The sequence below is a fragment of the Parasteatoda tepidariorum genome, chromosome 5, assembly GCF_043381705.1.
Source record: "Parasteatoda tepidariorum isolate YZ-2023 chromosome 5, CAS_Ptep_4.0, whole genome shotgun sequence".
In the NCBI taxonomy this organism is placed as follows: Eukaryota; Metazoa; Arthropoda; class Arachnida; order Araneae; family Theridiidae; genus Parasteatoda; species Parasteatoda tepidariorum.
This window is the reverse complement of record NC_092208.1, coordinates 9,963,429-9,986,577: the sequence shown is the minus strand read 5'-3', so window position 1 is coordinate 9,986,577 and position 23,149 is coordinate 9,963,429.

Sequence of the window (23,149 nt, the reverse complement as noted above, 5' to 3'; positions counted from 1 at the left end):
AATAGTAACACAAGATGGACCATACACACGGCCGTGGACTTAATACAGCTCTCACGTCAAACACTCAAAAATCGGCGAACTTAACCTTTTGTTCACGGCTGGTATAACAGGTGGACAAGAATGGTGGTCTTCACCATTCTGAGCGCCGTAAGCAAAGGGTTAATATAGCTCTCACCACAAGCGCTCATTTTCCTGTGAACTTAATACAGCACTCCTGGTCTTTCGCAAATAGAGCAACTAGTGGTTTCCGTTGATTGAATCCTATCCCTGATAAAATACTGGTGGGGTAGTATTTTAGAGTCAACTACCACATTATTATTAAACATACATTACTACTATTATTAAACAGTAATTCAGTAGTATATAAGAGTTTTAGTTTTGTTCATGATTTCGCAGTGTTGATCAATACTAATTTATTGATTATTTGCTTTTCCGATCTGCGCGAGATACTGGTATTCAGTTTGTCCAATTAATGTTAAAGAAAATATGGTTTCTTTTATAGTTCAAAATTAACAGTCACCATCAGCTACAGGGCGATTAGATATAAAGTATGGTGATTAAGAATTTGTTAATCCCCACCTGATCTCCAAAAATGCAAACATGTGCTCTCAACTTATATCGTATTATTTATTTTACAGCAAACCTTTAGTTAATTCCCAGAACGTTATTTTATGCTGGTACAAAATTCCAGGGGAGCTGAATTTGGTTGTCAAACGAATTTAAGTTAATTTAATAATATCATTTTATTCAAGTTAATTTTTTTTAATTTATCACCGATAATATTTAAAAGTAATTGAATTAATTCAACTTTATCATTAGGATAGCAATTACTTCAGATTTATTTTGTAACGACTAAATTTTATTCTCTTAACACGCGAATAATCACGCATTTTATGTGTATTTTCTCTTTCTTTTGGTTCAAAAACTCAAGATTTATTATTTTATTTAGTTGAACAAATCTACTTGGGGAGCTTAAAAAACTTTTTTTTTCCAATTTATGAATGAACCCATTAGGCTTTATCGTTTTTTCAGAAATAATTCAGTTTAGAAACTCAAATTTCAAATTATATTAAATATCTAAATATAGTTAAGAAATTTCTAAACTAAATAATGGTTTTGAAATTTTAGTTTTTGAAAACTTAATCACATTTTGAGTAAAGGCAATCATGGCAACTGTGGGGCAACAGAAAATTTTCGGAAACAAAATTCTAGTTTCTCCCCATAGTTTCCTGTAACAAAATATTTAAATTCATTACTTTAATAGCAACAGGTTTCTTTTAACAAATGTTACTCCGGCTATGCATTTTATTTTTAAACTCATAACTAATTTAGTAAAAAAATATTGCGCTTATTTAAAAAAAATTTAAATAATAGATTTTTTTGGTCAACATAACTATGTAAGTTATGTTGACCAAAATGACTCAAATATATAAAATATATTATATATTATAATATATTATGAGTTCAAAATTACTCAATATATAAAATAAAATATTTAATTGAAATATCAAATTGATTAAATAATTTTTAAAATTGGAATTTTTAAAGAAAAACAGTTCCTTAGAGTGAAAACTGCATAATTCATTAAAAAGTTATTCTAAATGTCGAAAAATAGAGAATAAAGACAAAAAAAATATTTTACATATTTTGAATAAGCACACTTACTTTTACATGAAATCAAATGAAAAATTCCCAGCATCAGATTGGATTTCAATTCCAGCGAGTATATTTTCCTAAGGTGACAGAAATTATTTTCCTTCTTCAGTATTTGTATTAAAATCACCACCAAGGATACTAATGAATATATACTAATAAGAATACTAATAAAGATATGAATGAGTTAATTATAAAAGAATATGAAAATACTTTAAATGAATACTATGCAAAAGCGTTAAAAATGGACGCTGGTGAAAATAAAAATTCAGTCTGGAAAACAAGCAACTCAAAGTTATAGTCTGCTTTTTTTCAGTTGATCGTGTGCTGCTCTTTTAATAATGCTTAGGTTCACCTGACTTTTTGTGACTCTTGCGAATCTTTATTAAGGATTATGGTGCTGAAATTGATTTAGTCGAAAATTGTGCAGACATGGTTGTTGTTGTAGTTGTAGTTCATTTACGTCGCCCCACTTGGATCAGTCTGCGTAGGGACCGAGGGTGTGCGGTATTGGTCCTCGTTAAACTGTTCTACCGTAAAGAGCTCGACTTCTCGTGCAGGTCGTCGAGCTACCAAAGCGGGGGGTGCCATCCCCTCTGCAGAGGATCAAAGTTATGATGGCATGTCTTTGGATCATCCTCAGGGATGTTTCCCAGACCGTCGCCAATAGCCTATTGTGCGGCTCAAGTGCGTCGTGAATTAACAACTACAACTACCCAATGAATAATAAAAATATAAAATATAATCCAAAGGACGAACAATTTCAGTCGATTTTAAACGGATATAATTTAACGTTTTGTTGGTCATTCGGCAATTTTTTCAGTGTTTAATTTTCTTCCACGAAATATTTCAGATGTGATATACTTCTACTTACTATAATAATTAACTAAATTTTGATAAAATCAATCTTTTTATAAATTTATCAAAACAAAATTTACAAAATATTGGTTTTAAATTCTTACCCTGACTGCCATGTGTTAAGTTACGAGTTTGGCAAAAATTCCAAAATCTAAACCACGGGGGCTTTCAAATAAAATAGAAAACGAACATTGCAAATTATGCTTTAAGCTAGACAAGCGGCCATCTTGATACTAGAACAACCCACCAGTCCCGCAGTGGACTGATCGTTAAGACACAGTTCCCAGCAGATCACCGAAGTCAAGCATCACTGACTGCGGTCAGTGTGCGGGTGGGTGACCACTTGGATCAGTCTGCGTAGGGACCGAGGGTGTGCGGTATTGGTCCTCGTTAAACTGTGCTACTGTAAAATGCTCGACTTCGCGCGCAGGTCGTCGGGCTACCGAAGCGGGGGTGCCATCCCCTCCGCAGAGGATCAAAATTGTGATGGCATATCTTCGGATCATCCTCCGGGATGTTTCCCAGACCGTCGCCAATAGCCCAATGTGCAGCTCTAGTACGACGTAAATTAACAACAACAACAACCCACCAATCATACCCCGTTTTTAGGGCTCTATTTTTTTACAGCATTCCCACTGACTGTTAGACATGGTGCCCAATAGATCACCCAAGTCAAAGATCGCTGCCTTTGGTTAGTGAGCGGGTGTTAGACGGTTTCCATCAGCTTGCAAAAGGACAGAGGTTGCACGGTATCGGTTCTCGTTAAACTGTTCTACCGTTAAGTGTTAGACTTCGCGTGTAGGTGATAGGGCTCCCAAAGGGGGAGGGAGCCATTCTCTCCGTAAGGAATCAAAATTCTGATTACATGCCTTCGGATCATCCTCAGGGATATTTGATAGACCGTCACCAATAGCTCACTCTTGTGAGACGTCAATGAAGTACTACTAATACGACTACTTTTAACAGCAATGGGAAAAATGCCACGTTATTTTGACCCCGGTTAGATGTCGTGGTCAACGGCTGAGCGGGTACCCATTTTTCTAAAATTCAAACTACACGACCATCGATGGGGATGTTTTAGTCAATTGTTAGGATCTAACTCTCCAACTGGTCAAAGTAACTCAGACTTAAATAACGTAACAGTAATTCAGACTAAAATAATGTAATACTTGCATAGATTAAAAATAACGTAACTTAAATCAAAATAACGTAATACTTTGATCAAAATAACGTACTACTTAGATCAAAGTAACGTAATACTTAGATCAAAATAATACAAAATTAGTTTAGACCAAAATAATGTAATACTAATTTAGACCGAAAATAACGCAACTTAAATCAAAGTAGGTAGGTATGTACTGTATATATGTCTCACTAGAGCTGCGCAATGGGCTATTAGCGACGGTCTGGGAAACATCCCTGAGGATGATCCGAAGACATGTCACCGTAATTTTTTTTCCTGTGCAGAGCGGATGGCTCTTCTGCTTTGGCAAACCGACGACCTGCAAGCAAAGCAGAGCACTTTATGGTAGAACAGTTGTAAGAGGACCGATACCGTGCAACCTCGATCCCTACGCAGGCTGATCAAAGTGATCACCCACCCGCTTACTGGCCGCAGCCAGTGATGCTTGGCTTCGGTGTTCCACTGGGAACAGTATCCTTACTAAATTAAATTAACGTAACTAAATTAACTACTTCGTTACTAAATTAAATTAACGTAATATTTAAAATAACATACTACTAATTTAGATCAAAATAATGTAATACTAACTTAAACCATAATGACGTTATACTAATTTAGGTTTAAAAAAACGAAACACTCTTGCTGTGATCATTAAAATTGAAATCTCTAAGCGGTGTGACAGGAAGCTTATCACTAAATTTAGATTAAAATATTAATTAATTATGAAAAATTATTTTTTCATGGATATATCTTCGGATAAACGAATTTTATAACAGTATCCAAAAAATTTTGGATAGGCTTGTAAAATTTTCGACTTATAGCTGAAAACGCAAAATGTAAAATTAACGTTAAAGGGCTCAAACTTTCAACTCACAAAACTATTGGGACCCTATTTTCCAGATTACGGCTACCACTCCTCCTCATATATTGAGGGTCAGAAACTAGAATCCACCGGGGGGGGGGAGTGTGTTTATTCAGAGAAAGTAAGCTTTTGTGTACTCATAATTTAAAATATCGTCTCCACTATTTAATTTTATATTTTTATAACTGTCGTTGAACAGCCGACCCAGATTTTGGGCTTACGACTGTTAATGTTCAACTCCGTAGCCTTGTAATTTTGAACCAATCCAGAAGATAATGAAACTCCTAGACCATTTACTACAAGAGGAGTCTTCGGCCGGCGGGGATCGAACGCACGAACTCTTAGACATGGGCCCAGTGTCCTACCAACCAGACTACCCCGGCCTCCGAACCATGAAGATTGAAGTTTTTCTGTGTTTTCCTTTCTTTTATGCGCTCCTATATATATATTTTTTTTTTCAAAACAAAACCCTTCAAATGTGACAAAACGGTTTTTCGCAACAAAAAAAATAATAATGAATAAGTAAAAAATAAATTTTCCACGAACAAATTTAGGGCCGGTGAAATCTGAATCCCTAGAGTTATTGCGCGAAGGAAAATAGTGGCATTTTCTTCGAATTTCCACCCTTCAACTGTTTGAAATATGGTAATGGTAAGTGCTTCACTTTAACGCATTTACAACCGTTGAAGTCGCTTCAAAATGACTTTGAAACGAAAATGGCGCAAAGCAAGAATGCAGCTTCGTTTGCAGACAGAAAGAATTTAATGCGTAATCACAGCATCCGATATGACGTCGTTAGCAGTCATTAGAGGTGGCGGGAAATATTTCATTTAATTGGGTTACGGGTTTTAACCGGGAAACTAACTTTTCAGGGGGAATGAAAATAGTTACTTTGAAGTTCAATTGCTATGCGGAAGATAATTGGTTTTACGGCTTTCTTTTCGAAAATTATGATAAAAGTCAATGACGGCTAGGTTTAAAGGTTGAAGGAACCATTTTGTAAATTGGCTTTGAAGGGAATGTCTTGGTTCAAAATGATTTAGAGCTTGAAATCGCAGTAATTAAGTAATTGAAACAAAAGAATGGCATGATCTACTGATTTCTTATGTATTAATAGGATATAATTGACGCATTATTCAATAGAAAAAAGGACAATTGTATTTCTAATATTCAAGTCGTGTCTAATATGCTAGGCCGTGATGGCTCAGGGGATAGAGCGCTCGCCTTCCATGAGGTGAACCGGGTTCAAATCCAAGGGATGGCAGGTCGATACCAATTCCGCATCACCACAGTGCTGACGTAAAATATCATCGGTGGTAGATAGTTCTTGAGTTAGAGTCCCCTTGCCATCAGGCTAACCGTGGGAGGTTTTCTTTTTTTTCCCTCTCCATGTGACGCAAATGCGGGTTCATCGAAAAAGTTCTCAACTAAGGCGAATTTCTCCCAATACTTGATCCAGGAGCTCCCTTGTCTTCTGGTTCAAAAATACAAGGCTACGGGGTTGAACATTAGTAGTCGTGAACCCAAAAAATTGGGTCGACTGTTCAACGACGGTTATAAAATAAAATGTCTTCTCTAAAAAAAATTGCTTATTGTATGAAATAAGTCTACACCAGCTTTAACATTATCTTCGCTATCTTGGATTTTAGGTTATATATTTGGATTGCGTTTTTTTGGAATTTTTGTGCTAAACAAACTTTTGATGACATAGTCTTACACGACAACACAGTACATTTCAAACTAGGTGGGGAAAAAGAGGTCGCTTTATTGAATTAGTGGAAATAGCGCTTGATAAATTCAAGAACTTACGCACTTTTTTCTCAAAACTTTAGAAAAATAAAGTTATGGGAATTGCGGTTTCGGGTAAATAATAAATAATTTAAAACTACACATTTGTCAGTTTTTTTAATTCAAAAATTGAATTTCATTACAGTTTAAATTGATTAATGATTTGAATGCTAAAAAAATCCTTAAAAGTAAATCATACAAAAGCAAATGTACTTGTCAACAATCTAAAAACAGACACATGGTCTACTAATCGAGTTTCAAAAACTGCTGATTTCTAGAACAACATTTGTATAATTTTGTCAAAACAAAATGAATAGGGAATAAGTGTCCTTGTTTTCGATTTTTTTTATAACATTCGAAAGCTAATTTGCTTGTGCAATGATGAACATCTGATAAAAATTTATTTAGATTGAATTTGAAAATTAATATCTGATTTAATTGTATTCGTAGGTGAAAACTCATGTGATAAAAATTCACTGAACATCAACCGTAAAAACCATTTATTTTAAAATCTTAAATAAGCAAAATATAAATTATCGACATACTTACTCGACATTTAATAATGGTACGAGCCGTTGTTGTTGTTCATTTACGCCGCACTAGAGCTGCACAATGGGCTATTGGCGACGGTCTGGGAAACATCCCTGAGGATGATCCGAAGACATGCCATCGCAATTTTGATCCTCTGCAGAAGGGATGGCACCCCCGCTTCGGTAGCCCGACGACCTGCACGCGAAGTCGAGCACTTTACGGTAGAACAGTTTAACGAGGACCCATACTGCACACCCTCGGTCCCTACGCAGGCTGATCTAAGTGATCACCCACCCGCACACTGACCGTAGCCAGTGATGCTTGACTTCGGTGATCTGCTGGGAACCGTGTCTTAACGATCAGTCCACTTAATGGTACGAGCCATTATTATACTGAATGGTACGAGTATGGCCGTAATTACTCGTAATTACACTGAATGGTACGCGTTAGAGGCCCCATTCGAGCCATGAAAATCAAGAAGAGCGTTCGTAATCTGATTTTTAAATAGTTGCAAAATTACTTCAATACTGCATTATCTAAACTTCTGCGCTATCTGGTAAAGATTAAGAAATATTCACAGCTTTAACTAGTACTTTCTTTAAATATTTAAGCTATTTCGTCCTTCCCAAAGTGGAGATACATGCAGTTTAAAATTGATTTTATTGCAGTTAACTGTGACTCTTTTATTTTCTAAGGGCGAAAGAGTTTGAATTGAATTGAATGTAGGGTTTAATTGCACAAGGTACATAAAGAGACATACTGCGCCAAACAATCGGTTTCAAAGCGAATCGTAGTTAGGAATTAACAAAAATTAACGGAACGAACTTACGTTCGTCCTGATATTTTTTTCTTACTAGAACTTTACTCAACGTAACAAGAGTATTTGAAAGTGAATAAACTGAGATAAAATATAAATACTATAAAACAAGATGAAACAGGATCAAAACGTGAATAAAATCAGATAAAAGTGTAAATAGAATCAAACAGTTATATACAGCATAAAAACCAATTGCGTGTAGAAACGCAAAAATGTTAGGATGATGGGTGTCTCCTAGCAAATCCTCCAGAGATAAAATAACTGCCAAAAAAGGTAAGACGATAAAAGTTAAAACATGGGCAAATAGTTAAAATATGATGAATCGAAAGTAAAATATAACAAGAGTTGCACTAGGGAGTAGATTCTCCAAACAGTAAATGTAGATTTGCCAAACGAGTGTGGCCGATTTCGAGACGGGTTAGATTAACCTCTGCGTGACGTAGACCTAATGCAACTAAAGGGTTACTATCTAGCTTAACTGAGTGCAATTTGTTATTAATTTTAAGGTCCCACTGTTGTTGTCAGAGAGATGTTATAAACTGCTGAATGTAATTGTTATACGTCTGAGAAAGATACGGATACAGTTAAAACAGCGATGGCAGCCAAATCAGCCAAGTCGTTTCCTGGTATACCGACGTGACTAGGTAATTTTTGTAATCGGTAATCGGCAACTGGCAATTTTTTTAAAAATTTAGAAAATAATGGGGGGTTTTTTTTGTAATATTGATTTAAAAATTAAGAAAATGATTGAGAATTATTAGTTTTTTCATTTAGTTAAGCAAACTCCAAGTCTTGATCAAGTTTTCCCGGTCAAGCTTTTCTATTAATGATGTCACTACTTCCTTAACTTCTGTCCTTTTGTCTTTAAGCTGCGCAGGTTAGGGGGCGTTGTTTTTTATGTTTATTTTATTTTAGTTGTGCCGTGCAGTCAGTTGTGTTATCTAGTTATTGGATTTTTATTTCAAGTAAGCTTTCGCTCGTACCATTCTTATGTATTTGTCCTGTTTTTATTCTTCTGTATTTGCTTCTGTATTTTATATTCTATTCTTCTGTACTTTATACCGTATATTATGTATTCTATTCTTTTCCTGGACTTCGACAAAACCTTTGGGGAACAGAGAGGGCAATTTTAGACTTTTGTCTTGCTCTCTTAATAGAAAAAGTTTTGGTTTTATGACTTCCGGAGCTGGTACCCCCTGAAGATGTCAGCTTTGGTTGTCATATTTATCCAATTTTTTTCATTGTCTCACCTGGTATACCGACGTGACTCGGTACCCAACAGAATAATACTATTTGTTTTAGTCATCTTGGAGTTTCAGTTGGTACTATACCAAGCAACTGATGGCGTATTCTAACAGCTAAAGAGTTTGAAAGAAAAAACACCCTTTAAATTAAAATTTAACGCAGTATTCCACTCAATTTATATTTTAATTAGAACGTTTAATAAAAAAAAAAAAAGATCAGTAACACCAGCCTTGTTGAGTTGTTCATTTTCAAGTTCTTTAAACGATGCGTCACATCATAATTCTACAACCAAAATAGAGGTTACTGCCGACCACAAGTTTCAACGCTTTTCTGCAAACATGAAAAAGATATTTCAGCGCTAAAAAGAGCCCTAGGGGGTGCTCTCCGAGCTGCCATTCTCTTCCTCTTCCGTTGAAACGTATAGTCAGGAACAGATGAAAAATTCGACCCCATAGAAAAAAATAAGAATAACAGTCCTAACATAAAGAAGATGTGAACTAATACATAGGGTACATAATAGCATTCTTTCTCCCAAAACTCCCCCTACGTGCCCAGTCGGGAAAAAAACCAAAAGACAGAAAAAGAAAGCTTTTCCTATATGCCTAGAATACACGGTCCTAGAACATCTCTTTTATTTCACTTTTCTTGGTTGTGAGTTGCATACGAAATTATTCCTTTTCCCGAAAGGCCTTCATGTTGAAAGGAGAAAAGAAAGAAAGAAAAAAAATCTTTTTAGGAAGAACTTCCTAAAGATACCGAATAAATCAACTGGCTTGTTAAGGTTTTTTCTTTCCCTCTCGCCAAAAAGTGGTAAGTCAGGGTTGGAATTAATATGGGGACGCGATTCGAATACTTTTTGTGACTCATTTTTTTTTTGCTCAACTATTCCACCAATAACATAAATATCGTGCTTGGTTGCGGTTGTTGTGTATCTACCACTACAAAAATATAATTCCGAATTCACTAGTATATAAGATATGTTAACTCTATGATGGGGTACCTTTTCATAGAGGAAGATTAACGTTGTCGAAAATTACTATCCCCACATTGGTGATCCGGACGTGATGTGAACACGCCTACCTTGACAGTAACGCCCACTTCGATTTGAACACGCCTACCTCGATGGATTGTCCACATTGAACATTTGGCTTGCTACTTGTGACTGCGACATTATCCACCTCCTCGTGCTGTTGCTACTCAGTCTCGATCACACACGTCGGCTTGCATGCACTCGACTGCGAATGGCAACACAGGAGCGGCCACGACCGTGAACTAAACACAGTTCTCACGATCAGCATAAAAGTACGGTGATCTTAATGCAGCTCTCCCGACTTCTCCCAAAACAGCAATGAATACGAATCAAATAGTGGTATCCGTTCATCGAATTCTATCACAAATATAATTCTGGTGGGGGAGTACTGTAGTGTATCTACCACTACAAAAATATAATTCCAATTCACTAGTACATAAGATATCTTAGCTCAATTTTATGGAGGGGTACCTTTGCATAGATGAAGTTTGACATTGTCGATAACAACACTCCCCACACGGTAAGAGACGCGATAATTTCGAATTAAATTTTCGCAGTATCCTATTAAATTTTCATCATTTTCTTACGCGCAGCTAATCATCACCTCTTACATCAAAAAAGACCCGGGACTTATCATTAAGACACGGTTCCCAGCAGATCACCGAAGTCAAGCATCACTGGCTGCGGCCAGTGTGCGGGTGGGTGGCCACTTGGATCAGTCTGCGTAGGGACCGAGGGTAAGCGGTATTGGTCCTCGTTAAACTGTTTTACCATTTCGCGTGCAGGTCGTCGGGCTACCGAAGCGATGGTGCATCCCCTCTGCTGAGGATCAAAATTGGAATGGTACGTTTTCGGATCATCCATCGCCAATAGCCCATTATGCAGCTCTAGTGCGACGTAAACAAACTATAACAACAACTACACCAAAAAGCCTACACACGGTATTTCATAAGTAGTTTGCGCAGACTATTTCAAAAAGTGAATCAGTTGTGTGCAAGAATCCAAATTCTATTTTAAAAATAATTGAGAGAAATATATCATATATATTTGAGAATTGAATCTGTTGGTTGACAAGTGAATAAGACAAACCAATCATATTCAAAACAATTTTTCAGACATATATTTGCTACCACTTCCGTATTTTTATTAGATTTTGTATTAAATTACGTAAACTGGTTTGTTTTCATAGTGGTCTGATCAAACTACTCGTAAGAAACGGTGTGGAGGCTTTCTGTTGTAGGAGGCGTTGAATTAATAGAGAGGTTGATTTTTGGCAAGCGTTTTCAACTGAAATTTTCAACCTACTCCGTGTTGTTTAATGACTAGTTTGCAACTCAGGGTGGTTTGTATATAGACAGGTAAGCCCTGCAAACAGTCCAATTGATGTTCAGTTTTGAAAAACTTCGTAGTGTGTCTGTTTATATAATCGTGATCTTTGCGTGCTTGTTTGACCTGATCTCGTGTCATCTTGCGCATTAGGTAAAACCTTATTACCCATTGGCAAAATGGGTGTTGTTTTGGGTTTGAGGGCATGCGCACCTTATTTGGACGTCATCACACTTTTCAACTGTGTTCAAGAGTAATAATAAACAGTGCGCATGCGTTGCAATGGCGACCGCTGCTTGATAAGTTTTTTAGAATTCCTTTTTTCACTTTTAATTTTGTTATGCATTAAGTTATTGAGTTTATTTTTGAGATATGAGAACCAGAGAGATCCCATAAATACTTCTTGAGTTGTGAATAAAAGAAAATTTCATCATTTGAACGATATTTTCGTTTTTATTGTTTTAATTAAGAATCAGAAACCGAAATTCTAAGATGAAAAAAATTCAGACAACAGCCATTTTGTCAATGGGTAACCTGTGATCGCTTTTCGGCGATCAAATTTTTTTTTTACTTTTACTTACTTTGCTGTATTTTTAATGCTATCTTGGTAATGCAAGAAAAAATGAAAGTACACTTAATATATTAAAACATTTTTCTTTGTTTATTTTTGTTACGTGATGGAACAGTTCTTAACTCATCTTACGTATTAAATTTTATCTGGTCCTTTTTTATCATAAGTGCTTGATCGACCTAATGTTCAGCACTCCTAGTCCCACATTAGTTTAGGGTATCATTGGTGAGCACATCTAGGAGTCGAAACTTTGATCTAGTGAAAAAAATCAGCACTAGGGAGCTTAAATCAATCGTGACTGAAAGTCCTGTTGTGATTGCGCATAGTTTCGTAATGAAAAAGGGGTAATAACTGTGAGACTGCCTTTGTCATCTGGCTGAAGTCAAAATAACCTGTCATTCTTTCAATGACCGTTATGGCCAATGGTTTGATGCTTGGCTATGGTAGAAGAGTGTGTAATTTTCGATCAATTTACATCATTCATTGATCAGATTTTTGCTGAACGTAAATACTATATGACCCTTTGTTCTTCTTTTGTACTTCATTGACCTTATCTTTGTCCGAATTACCCAGATGGGTAGTCCGATTGCGATGGGTTTTGCTCATCTCGTCGGCATAGTCAACCTGATCTCTGCTCATCTTATACTGAATCTTTTTTCTGAATTTTTAATTAAAGCTGAGCGTCATATTAGACTGGGAAGGTATGCACAGAACATCAGCTTCTCAATTGAATATGATCATGAGAGCACAATCAAAAGGATCTCATTAATACTAGCTTTGCTGATTAATTCTGTTAATACTAGCTGATTAATTCCGTGGTAGCTCAGGGGATACAGCGTTCGCCTTCCGAAGTGGCGATCCGGGCTCGAATCCCAGCAATGGCTGGTCGATGCGATTTCCGCACCCTGCTCACATTGACCACAGTGATGACGAAAATTATCCTCAGTGGTAAACGTATCAGGGGTTATAGTCCCATTGCCGTGAGCCTAAGAGTACGAGGTTTTCGTTGCTTTCCGCTCCATGTAACGCAAATGTGGGTTAGTTCCATCAAAAATCAAAAAGTCCTCCATGAAAGAAAATTTCTCTCAATGCTTGATCTAGGAATTCAAATGTTTTCTGGATCAAAATTACAAGGTTACAGAGTTACAGTACCGTATCGCACATCGAATTTGTTGAATGTTGTAGTCCTAGCGAAAGAATCTTTCTGCATGAATATAAAATGTGTCACTTAAGAGAATTGATACATGCGGGCTTCGCTTATTTGAGATAGATTGGAAAGAACAGTTGCTAACATAAAAAAATGCCGCGTTTCAACAACTAATCAGGATCGTGATACCCACTCTACATCACTTGAGAGTATCCCTTTTTGAACACCAGAGCACTTAGAGAAATAGTACATCCTTTAAATAAAAGATCTAGTTCTCCATCAGCTGGGTTCACTTTGCAAATCGGACTTAGACCCATTCTCTGAATAAAAGTTTGGGTGGCAAAAACCAGTTACTCATTGTCATTCGAGAACTCGGTAAAATGTATCACCGTTGTTAGCTGTAATGTTGGCAAGATTCAGGCGAAAATGTATGCATTTAGTAATCGTTCACCAATGAGAAAATAATTAATGAGTAAATTTACTGTTGGATAAATGATTTGAGCTTTAGTCAGTGAAGTCCACAGTAAGAGTTGAATTAATTTTATAATATTTTTTCCGTTTATGATGCATTGGAGGGATAACATCGTGGAATTTTTATATGATTTTTGTTAGGAATCATAAGAAAATTTGGATCACTTCGCCCTCCTCTTACTAACTGCCGCGAAGTGAAGCGACAAAATGACTAGAAACTTATCTCAGAAGTAGTTTCCTTTAATCTGAATCCCATTTGTCTGAATAACTTTTTAGTTTTTACTGGGAAAAAATAGGTATTTACTTTATTTACGTCGCACTAGAGCTGCTCAATAGGCTATTGACGACGGTCTGGGAAACATCCCTAGAGGATGATCTGAAGACATGCCATTGCAATTTTGATCCTTTGTAGAGAGGATGGCTCACCTACTTTCGTAGCCCAACGACAAAATGTTATGAATTATCACTGGTATCGGTGGCTGTGCACTCTCACTAATTATTTTCAGAATAGAGTCTCGAAACTTTGGAATGATCTGTTAGCCATATTCCGGAATTAGTCGGATGAGAGCTGTATTGATAGGTTTGGCATCGGTGCGCCAATCACTGCGGATTCATACTTAAGGAGCTGAAACCTCTTTCTACTTTTTTCACATAGTCTATGAATGCGTCGTTAAACTGTTCTACCTTAAAGTGCTCGACTTCACAAGCAGGTTGTTGGACTACCGAAGCGCGGGTGCCATCCCTGCTGCAGATGATCATAATTGGAATGGTATGTCTTCGGATCATCCTCAGGGATGTTTCCCAGACAATAGCCCATTATGCAGTTCCAGTGCAAAGTAAATGAACTACAACTACAACAACTACGAATGTGTTTACTGCAATTAATTTCGGTATCTAAAATGAGCCAAAGATATCTAGAGGTAGATTGATGCAATTGTTCTTTTAAGTAAATCCCATGTTGATAGTTGAACAAGTGTCAATTAGTTGTGAAAAGGCAGCTTAGAGATTTGAAAGCTTAATTTATGCTCCTCTGCAAACCATAGTATTTTACTTAAGGTAATGTATTGCATCTTATGTAAGGTCCATTGAGGGAATTATCCAGTTTAGTTAAACCCGGTCCCAGATCACAACATCGTTGGCAAAAATGCCCATTTGACAAAGAGATGCCTCTTTTTCCATCCCAGACATAAAAAGTAAGAAGAGAGTAGGACTCAATACTGACCCCTGAGGAATTCCCTGAAAAGTACTAAAGTGTTTTAATGATACCTGTTTAATCTTTTTGAGGATAATAGTCTTAGTTTTAACTTTTTAAAGAACTCTACGATTAAAATTGTTGATTGTTTTTCATTTCATTTTTTCATCATCCACCTTCTCTAATTCGAATTTTGCCGACCTTCCCTATCATTTTTTTATTATTATTCTATCATTATTCTTATTATTCTATCATTATCGCTATCTATCGTGTAGCTATAACGCTTTTAAATTCCTTACCTGTTTCCAGTATCTTAAATGTTTGTAGCATTGATTAACATCTCTTTTTCCTGATTGATCTTTGAACGCATCAATAAATAAGAATGCCTGTTGATCTATGCATGTATTGTTTGTGAGCATCGATCAGCATCTCCTTTTCCTTATTGATCTTTTAATACCTCAATAGGGAAAAAGACATGCTGATCTGTGCTTATCTTGTTTGCGTGAATCAATCAGCAATTTATTGATCCAAAAGATCAATGGCATCCCTGCAAGTGGCGTAGTGTGGCTATCTCTATCCTGATTGATTGTTCAAAAGTGGCACTTATTTACGTTAGCAACTGTTCCTTCGATTCTATTTTGAGTAAGCCAAGCTAAACAAGCATCAATTCTCTTAAGTGGCACATTTTATATTCTGGCACAAATATTCTTTCACTATATATTTCTTACTTAACACAGACCGGCATGAAGGCATGTAGAACATAAACAAATTAATTTTTCATCCAACTTATGTGGAGAAACTCAGCTCAACTTTAACACACCATTTTACTTATAAGCGATCAACTGACGCTGACGTCATGAGTCACATGTGTGGGTATTCGTGATCTTCTTGTTCTTCTTGAAGTGCAAGAAACCAATTGCTGTTCTTTAATGATTATTAAAAGAACTTTTCAATCCATGAATATATCCAGTTTGAAAATGACTTATGCGGATCTAGTGCTCTAAATTTGAGTTGTTTTTAGGGATTTCTCACAACTAATTTATAATTTTAATTCATTTTTGTACCTAGACAGCCTGCACTAAATGACTTCGATACCAACCTCTAATCAAATAGACAAAAAACAAACAACAGTCTTTTAATTTTTTATAAAAAAAAAACTTGCTTTTTAAGAACCAAGAATATTTACTCTTCTGTCAGAACATTGTTTAATGTTTGTATACAAAACCCGGGTCGTAAAAGAAAATAAATTATTTTAAACATATTGACACTACAATAGAATAAAAACATGCATTCCGGGGTTTTGTAATAAGTAGAGTTTAATTAAAAAATATGATCAGGTTAGCAAGACGAAAATGAAAAATCAAGCCTACAATATTTACTCTTTTGCCAGAACGTTGCTTAATGTTTATATAATTAATTTAACAAAACCGGCGTCGTAAAAAAAATATTTTAAATATATTGACACTACAATAGAATAAAAACATGCACTCCGGGTTTTTGTAATAAGTAGAGTTTAATTAAAAAATATGATCAGGTTAGCGAAACGAAAATAAAAATCCTGATATAAAACCATATATATTAAACTAACGAAGCATATAAAATAATTATATATATGAAACAAAGCAAATCTTTCATTTCTTGTATGCGTTTTCAATTTCCTATTCCCGGAGCCTCTTTTATCCCACAGAGGATTCTATAATCCAGATTTTCTGATAAAAGTAAACAAAATCTCTCTCTACGCCAGTAAAATTTTGAATTCATAGTACGGAAGGAATTGCTAAGGGAAAGGGGAGGGATCGTGAGGGGGGAGAGAGAATTATTATCGGTGTTGGTATTGAGGGAAGCAGGAGGAAAGAGAATCGATGGAAGGGGAGGAGAAGAGATTTTTAGCATCCTCTTCCGCATCCTTAGCATCAGAAGGTCACCATGGTAACGGTCCGCATAAAAGAGTAGGATCAATAATGCGGCAAAATACCATTCCAAATGCGCATGCGTGGTGGGTGTTGCGGTGGTCGGGGATGATTTAGGACCTGCTCTTGCTAAATCAGACAAACTCTTGAAATTCTCCACCAAAAACAAAAGAATGAGGTAAGGAAGAAGAAAAAAAAAAGTATAGATGAGGTCGCATTTTTACACGTTTCCTTCAAAGAATTGATGCCGGAGGGATGATGATCCACCTCCTCCCCATCACTTCGTTCGGATGGAAATCTTAATCTTCTTTCGACTCTCCAGCATCCTTTTTCTCTCGTCTTTTTCTCTTCTAATAATTAACAACCCTCTACCCAATCCTCCGGGCGATTGCAGACGCAGCTTTTTTTTTAATTTGAAATTATTTTAGGAATAATGTAGACTATTAAAACACCGGCTTTTTTATTTGCAGTTTTAATAAAAAAAAAAAAAGAAGAAAACAACAAAAAAGTTGTGATTATTACGATTACTAGTTACCCATTGGTCAAATGCTACTTCTTTCTGGATTGACTCCGTTAAGCGCCGCAACATTTCACATCATTAGTTGCAAAAACTGTTATAATTGGTGTTTGTCGTCGGATTGATTTTCATATCCTACCTATGTACGTGCTTCAAGATGTCACAAAACGCTTTTCCTTCTTCAGTATTCATATTTATACTGAAATCACCGTCAAGCACGTAATTATCCGTTAATAATGAAAAAAAAATATAAAAATACTTTATATTATTATTATGTAAATATATTAAAAATGCCTGCTAGTGAAAAGAAAAAGAAAAACAGCTGCGGTCGCCATAGCAACGCATGCAATGACGACGCATGCGCACTGTATACGATGACTCTTGAACACAATTGAAAAGTGTGTGGATGCCATCAAATCCAAATCAAACCCCATTTTGCCAATGAGTAATAATGTTAGGTTAATTGGGTATACTATAGCCTACGTCACAGATCGTGTTATTCCTACTAAATTTAACTAGTAAACAGCATTTTCTGCGAACCTGATTTCTAGTAACAAGTAAAAGCATCAAACGAAGTGTCTTGTTTATAAGTCGCTACTCGCCAGGTTGGAATTGTATTAGTCTAGTTCCTTTGGAAATAATTTATATTGTTGTTTTACCGAAGTTTATGAATTTAGAAAACATATTTAAAACTCAGTTTATTAATTAAACTAAAAGGTAAATGTTATTCCTAGTAAGTGGAAGTAGTTGTGCTTTTTTCATATTATACCCAATTACTTCTATTTTGGTAAAAAATAATAAGAACATTATGCTACATTATTTCCTTAATCGCATTTCAATAAATGACAAATTGTTCGAACATGCATTTAACATTCACAGTAAATAAATCTCTCGATAGTTATTAAACTGACTTGGCCGTAAATACTTGAATTTATCTGACATACTGCAGCGGTTATCATGCCTGACAACTTAACGTTTAGAGACAAATCAAAAAAGTGAAAAATAATTTTGTCCAAATACTAACAAGGAAAAACTATGCACTATTTGGGGGAAATTTATTCCCGGATAAACCCGTTGCTAAGCAACCACGGGGAAAGTGAAAGTAGATAGGAGAAATCAAAAAAATGTATCAATCTATTTCCAGTTGCTAAGCAACAAAGCAAATTTCTATGAAAGCAATTCCTTTCCTGAGCACGTGACTTTCTTCTTAACAAAATTTCTTCTAAGCACTGCAATGTGCTTCCTTGGAAACAACGAAAATTGTTTTGCATTTTCAAAAAAAAAAAAAAAAAAAAAAAAAAAAAAAAAAAAAAAAAAAAAAAAAGAAAGAAAGAAAGAAAGTAAGAGAAGAACGTCAATGAAGTCATGTCATGAATTGGTATAAAAGATTTTAATCAAAATCAAAAATAGTTGAATGAGATAAATAAAATAAGTTTATGCTAGTGCGCAGTTGAAAAAGACGGTACAAAATTATAGTATCATAACGGTTGTCTATTCCCTCATTTTAAGTTAATTTTAAGTAAGCACTTAAACAGTGTTTTGCATTTTAACGAGACTGTATAATAAACACAAGTAAAATACTAAAATCGGTTAATATAACAAATCTATTTCTGAATTCACAGCTTAACTTTTAAAAACTTAATAAAAATGACCATTTAATAGACAAAGAGGCATCACACCCTGCGCGTTCCAACCCCCATGATTGCTTTACAAGCCTCATCATTTTTCTTTCAAAATGTCGACATTTTTTAAAGAAACTAAGAACATTTTGTTAATTAATTATGTACAAGCAAACATTTTGTTAATATGATCGTAATATACTGAATGACTACCTGGATTTAAAATACAATCTATTGCACTTGGGAAAAAAATTAAACTTGGAAAATTGAATGTATGACTCAATTAGAAAAAATCAATGAGAAGTAATTTTAAGAGAAAAGTAAGGACTGAACACTAAAGCTGAACATCCAATCGAAACATCTGCTCCTTCTAAGTGGAGTAAACAGAGAAGGGTACAGTAAGCCTTGGCCCTCCATGGGCTGTTGCGTCACTGCGTTTAGTTTACTCGTTAGCGATACATATTAAAGACAATTCAAATAGGAGGTGGCCTTTATTTCTCTTGAATTAAGTTTGTTATAATTTTCAAAATTGTAATATAAATCTTACCAACATCTAATCTCTCTCTCTCACACGTCCCACAGTGTCCATCGTAAAGACAAGGTTTCCAGTAGAACACCGAAGTCAAGCATCACTGACTGCGATCAGTAAACGGGAGGGTTAACACTTTGGTCAGCCTGAGTAGGGACCGAGGGTGAGCTTTATCAATCCTCGTTAAACTCTTCTACCGTAAAGTGCTCGATTTCGCATGTAGGTCATCGGGCAACCAAAGCAGAGGAGCCATTCCCTCTTCAAAGGATCGAAATTCCGATGGCATGTCTTCAGGGATGTTTAATAGATCGTCGTCAATAGCCCATTGTACAGCGCTAGTGCGACGTGAATAGAATACCTACCTACCTCTCTGATAGACATTTATTTATTTATACTTGTTATTTCCAACATCAACTTAATTGCCAACATTTTAGCAACAATGGATAAATAGTAATTATTTAAAACATAAAAGGGAGAAAACAAATCATGAAAAATCGCTTAGAAATGCAGTAACTTTCGAACAAATTAGAATTTTGATTTCGTGTTAGTCTATAGACAAATAAAGCCCTTTCAGCAGGTCATATTTAAACTCTATAATTGTTTTCTTGAAAGCTGCTGAGTGCAGGGCATTTTTTACTACACGTTTAACAATTAGTAATTCTGAAACTAATTATCGAATGTTAATTTTTTTTTATCCCATTCTACTTCTTTTACATATTTCTAAACACCTTCGCAATTTCAAATTTCTAAGTCCTATAGTTTTTATTCAACTGTACTCCCTTTACATTTTTTCTGCACAGCTTCGCAATTTCAAGTTTCAAAGTCCTATAGTTTTTGCAAAGTAAAACAAAATGTAACTTTAAGTTGAACTCCAAATACGGTAGTGACTTTACGGTTTTTCAAAGTAAAGAGATCGAAAGCGAAAGAAAGTGAATGTGATAGAAATTTCAGACAATCCATTGACCAACAATGCGACCTTTTTTTTAAAGATTAACTTTGATGAAAAAATACATCATTTTTACTAATTAAGGAAAAAACACGTAAGCTGCAAATAAGGTAAAGCTATCTTTGTACTAGAGTATAATAACATTAATTATGTATGCCGGTAGTAATAATGATATATGATTATGGTAACGAAACGTTACCTTTTTATGAATACATTTGACATTATTATATTAATATTTAAACAACGTTTCCTATTTTTACTTGGTTATATTACTCAAACTAAATGAACTTAAACGCATCGTAAAATTTTCGCACAGTTCCCACTAAGCGGTCCCAGGTCTTTTAAAAGTTAGCTCAAAAACTTTTTCTTTACTTTTAATGATAACGTTTGGTGTTTTTGTGGCATCCTTCGTCTTTTTAATCGTTCAACTTACTCCTCAATTTCTGCAACTGCACATAACCAACTGGATCTCTATGTAGCCACATGATTTGGTTTCATATTTGTTCTGGCGTGCGCTCATGTTTTGAGATATGTCCATAAATATGTCCATGTTTTTAGATACGTCCGTTTTCCTGTCCATAAAGATGAAATTTCGTCCAAATGTTACACCGAGAGCAGCGACGGCTCTGGGGATAGAGCGTTCACCTACCAATGAGGTGAAGCGAGTTTAAATCCCATCGATGACTGGTTGATGCGAATCCACATCTGGCTTGCACCGACCACAGTGCTGAGGTGAAATATGGTCAGTGGTAGACGAATCATGAGTTACAGTCCCTGTGCCGTCAGGCAGGAAGAAATTTTGGCTTTCATTTCCATTAAATACAAACGTGGATTAGTTCCATCAAAAAGTCTTCCACGAAGGCAAATTACTCCCAATTCTTCAGTCAGGAGTTCCCTAGTCTACTGGATTGGATTCAAAGTTACAAGGCTGTGGAGTTGAACATTAGAAGTCGTAAACCCGAAAATTGGGTCTGCTGTTCAACGACGGTTATAAAATAAAATAAAAAAATATGCTCTACCGAAAAGTCTCACATAGTGAGCAAGGATCGTGTTCCTGTACCACTGATCTGTCAGAATACCTCTATCGAACACTTGAAGGTCGGTATTCACGTCTATTATGATGCCTGCCGAGAGCGCCTAGACTATAATGGCCCTTTTCGACAATATTAGAGGGCCGATATCGACTCGCGGGTTCTACCCAGATGAAAAAACGTTGCGAGTCGTTGTCCAGCAGACTCCTGCTAGCGCCATCAAGTTTGGAATTAAAAAATCAACTCTTGACCACTTAGTATAGAAGTGGAGAGATGGAAAAAGCACCCACGATCTTTCAAGTCCAGAAGCCCCAAGAAAAACTACTCGACGTCATGACGTATTAACCCAAAGAAAGTCGATTACTGACCCAAACAAGAGAGCTAATCAAGTATGCAAGAAGATGGACTTACAGTGAGTAAATGTCCTGTCATCCGGACAAAGAGTAGGATTATCCAATTGTAGTTTACAAAGGAGCACGAAGCAGGGCAAATAAAGATATAAAGAAAGTCATTTCGAGTCATGAATCTAATTTAAATTAGTTTAGAAGCCGACGTTTTATTCGTCGTCCTGTGGTGGCATGTTATTGTGCTCGTCTGCGCATGACCACTGAATAGTTTAAGTAAGTATGACCACGCATAATCATGAAGTGCGCTGATCCCGAGTTGAGACAGTGTATAGATAATGAAGTAGAAACTGGTCTTGATTTGAAATTCATGTCTTTTCCTGCTTTTGATTTCAAGTAGATTTGGGGTACTAAAAACAACTCTCTAAGGACCTTTATTACTCTATCATTCAGAAAAGCCGTCTTCAATTCTACGCACAACATATCGCACCCGTGTGCTAAAACCACGTTAAAGCTGCTAAAGGAAAGCTTTGTTCAACCATCCATGCAAAAGGATTGCGCACTGTGGATTAAACAAGATATTCAGTGTCAGAAGAACAAGGAGAATCGACTCGTGAAATCACCTCTAGGTTAGTTTCAGTTCTCTGACTGGTTCTCCCATGTTCACATTGATGTAGTTGGGCAGTTAAATCCGTCTAAGGACAATCTGTATCTACTAAGCACGATATGCAAGATGGCCAGATATAATCCAAATAGAAAATCAACATGCTTAGACTGTTGCATTTGCTCTCATCAGCCAATGGGCTTCAAGATTAGGCGGTCCCGATGTGCTGACGACCGATCGAGGGAGTAAATTCGAGTCAACCTAATTCCGAACATTTTCTGAACAATTTGGAGTGAATAAAACTCGTACAACTTCTTTCCACCCCTAAACAAATGGTATGGTGGAGAGGTGACACCAAGTTTTGAAGTCTGCTCTGATGACAGTAGATCCAATACACTAGTCTGAGGAGTCACCGATGGTCGTGCTTTCTCTTCGTTCTGCCATACGCAGGACCTGATTATACCCTAGGCACAATAGTCATGGGCCTAGGGCCCACAATTTCTAAGGGGCCTCAAAAATTAGTAAAAAGTCCAATGTAATGTGGGCTAGTTATGTGTTTGTTTAAGTACTGAATAAAAAATAACTTCAGCTTACAATAAAAAAAAATTCAGCTAATCAGTGACTTTCAGCAAAAATCACTGATTTCAATTGTTTGTGGTCACCAAACTATTTTTATTTTGACATAACATTGTTATGTTGTTTTATATTTTGCTTGAATTTATAGATACGTGAACTTTATCTTTGAAAAACAATCTTCAATTATCTGCCTTCAGAATGTTGTAGAATGCTTCTCTTGAATCATGCAGTTCAATAGACTCTTTTTCATTGTTAGGACTACTCTTCAGTAATTTAATTTCAAAATATTTTGTAAGGGGCCCAGAAAATTTGGTGGGCCTTGGGTTTGAATTTGTCTTGATCGGTCCCTAGCCATACGGGAAGATTTGCACACTTCTTTATCGCTGCTAGTCTATTGTA